This window comes from Rhinolophus ferrumequinum, chromosome 8, assembly GCF_004115265.2.
Source record: "Rhinolophus ferrumequinum isolate MPI-CBG mRhiFer1 chromosome 8, mRhiFer1_v1.p, whole genome shotgun sequence".
Classification (NCBI taxonomy): Eukaryota; Metazoa; Chordata; class Mammalia; order Chiroptera; family Rhinolophidae; genus Rhinolophus; species Rhinolophus ferrumequinum.
This window is the reverse complement of record NC_046291.1, coordinates 72,766,270-72,769,614: the sequence shown is the minus strand read 5'-3', so window position 1 is coordinate 72,769,614 and position 3,345 is coordinate 72,766,270.

Genomic DNA, 3,345 nt, shown 5'->3' with positions numbered 1-3,345 from the left:
GGAACATAACTTAAATATTTAAATATGCATACAAACATTTGGAACAAGGATATTCATTTCAGTGTTATAAATAACATTAAGACATTGGAAACATACCCAAATAAAGGAATGGCTAAATAAAAGTTTATATATATTATTAATCATTGATTATACAAAGAATTTCACGATCTAAGTTCAAAAGATATAAAGCTATATATGTTCACAAGTATAAACATATGTACACATATGATATATATTTCCTGTATGTACAATTATTTGTGAAGATACCCTTCATATGCATAAAAATACTAGATTCAAACACACCAAGATGTTAAAAACAATTATGCCAAATAAGTGTGGGAAGGGGAACTTCTTGGTGACATGATTTTCTTCTTGTGTATATTTACTATATTGTTTATAATGAACTTGTGCTTCTTGCTTACATTAAAATAGTATTAATAAAAAACAATCTATATTACAAAACTACAATAAGTAAACACTTTAACTGGGTTGAGCTACATTTGTCAAACAGGGCAAATATCCAATAGAAAAACCAAATTTGAGTGCTTTTAAAACCCTTGGAAAATATATTTTTATAAGAAGGATGTAATTTTTTTGAGAAGTTAATATTAAATCAGGCTAACCATAGGACACTGTCTGAAATGGGAAGTATATGTTACTTACATCACAATCATGGCCAAGTATGGCACCAGAAAGGCAAGCTTCTTATGTTAAATGATTTTCAATTTCATTGTAAAACATTCAAAATTATTCCCTTACATTTTAATCAAGATATCATACTAGACTCCAATATCTTTTTTGTTTACTGCAGTTAAAGCTATTGTTTTGGCTGAAGTTTATTGCTTTTGTTTTATTAGACAGTCGGTCCTTCCCCACGCACAATAGTAGTGAGCAGGATATCTGTCCTCTAACGGAATGTTTCTCGTTTAGAGGATTAGGTGTTCAAGTTTAAGAGCAGTTTCATTTGCATAAAAAGTTATTTTTGTTGTTTTTGAACCAGTGGTCATTCAAATATTTTCCTAAACCTTAGAATATTTTGGATATTTCATTTATGACTTTGGAGCAGAATTAAATTATTCCCATGTTCCAGGAAAACCACTAAACTAATAACAGAATGCTTTGTTTGTATGCTGATAAACCCTGTGGTCCCCAGCAGCTTAATTGTGCATGGTTATTAATTATGACTTAACAGAAGCACTGAGACAGATTTGGGTTTCCTGCATCAGTGAAGTAAACCACAGTTGCTGGAACCTGAAAGTCCACAGTAGGAATACAACAAGTTTTGCAAGCTAATGCCGTCCTTATCAGGACTCAAAAAAAAAAATAAATAAAATCCTCTAAAAACTCTTTGGAAACAAAACGATCCAACGGGTTGGTGGTATAGTTACCAGCAATTGTTTCTTGTACAGTAGTTGCCCAGACATAAAATTAAATCTCAGTATATTTTTAGCATCATATTGCCACATGAGGGTGCTCTCTCCCCAGATATGTGTCTGTAAGTGAGCAGGCCGCCGTTCGGAAAGAAAATTGTGTTGATTCTTCCCATATACGTTTTGGAAGACATGAAAGGATTTGTTAGAATAAACATGTGTGACAAGGGAAAAAATAAAACAAAAGTCTAGACCTAAATACAAATGGGCTTATATACTCTATACATACTTATACAGTATGAATCAGGCATACAAAGAGATATCATTGATTTAAAAATGTGGATCTTCACAAAGGTTAGGCTAAGTGTGGTCCATGGACCACCTATACCATTTGGGAGAGGGAGGGCAAGGGTTTGTGCTAGTTAAATAAACATGTCTCTGTGTTATCCTGGCCTACAGAATCAGAATACCTGAGTGTCAGGCCCAGGAATCTGTATTTATATTTTACTCCTTCAGTAATTCTTACCTACCTTAAAGTTTAAGAGGTGCTGCTTGGAGTCATTAAAAATGACTACTATTGTAAGCACTGACCTATATATAAATATTTAAATTTAATAAACTAGATGATTCTAGACAACCATGCCATCCATCAACTTTTTTGGAAGTAGTTCATTCACAACAGAATTTTATCTGGAATACAACTGAAAATTTTCTCCCAAAGTTCTCACAACCTTCACAGATATAATACATAAAACACCTGCACTTTGAGACAACAGAGAATATGAACTTTACTTATCTTGCCAGCTCATTGACATTTTTTTTCCTTTCCTTTTTGACCTAGTTCAGTAAATAAAAGGTAATCCCTGTTTCAATACGTAAATTTCACACCCATAAGATTAATCGATGCCTGTCAATTTCAGAAAATTGCTTGTATATGCAAGAGTTTAATTACTAACTTAAAAAGTGAAAGTATGTCCTATAAAACGCAATTGTAATTATAATTGTTTTCTGTGGAAAATGAATTTATATTCGAGAAAATTTAAAACTTAGGTTACGCAGTAAGCATAGTTGATAGAAATATTTATCAGCATGGCTAGCTCTTGATCATTTAAAGACCCAGTGTTATGCTTATCATCCCTAGGCCTTGACTTTATGCTTGGAACTTTACATCCCAGAGAGAAAATACTGGAAGGGAACAGGTTGTAGTGTATGAACTTTGCACTCAGGCCAAGGTTGATGAGTTTTACATGCAATGAGGGGGTCTCTAGAATCAAATGAATGTCCATAGACATAAAACCGGTATATTTATGTGATATATATGTATACATACATAAATATATATTAAATGTGTACATAAATGCCATAAACTTAATCATACATATACCTACACATGTATGGCTACTCACATAGCCATATTTGTGCATAGATCTATGCTTGGTAGTAAAAAAAAAAAAAATTACAGAATATTAGAACTCAGATGGAATCTACAAGCCTATTCAGTGCACAGCTCATTCTATAATTTATCTACACGGATAGCCAACCATCTGGTCTTGGCTTGAGTGTTCCCTGGAAAAGGAAGCTTTCTACTGCCCATACAGATCATACTTTCTACTGACCATACTATTTTAAATAGTAATTGTCTAAAACATCAATGATGGTGTTTTAAATACTGAAACTGGATCAGTAATGTTCACCCATTACTACTAGTTCTTTCTGAATCTATTCATAATAAGTTTATTTTTTCACTTAACACCTCAAAAATTTAAAGTATGTTAATTTAGTTTAACTCTTCAAATTTCCTACTCTTTTATACATAAATAGCTAAATTATTTTTAAAAACGTTTTATTAATCTCTGTTAAAACGGATGTTTTCAACTCCCTTCTTCAAAGGCATAAATGCAAAATAAAAAGTCTGTGGTGGTGAAGAGAACAAAGGGATTTATGCCTCTTAATTTGGCTCCCATTCCTATAAACT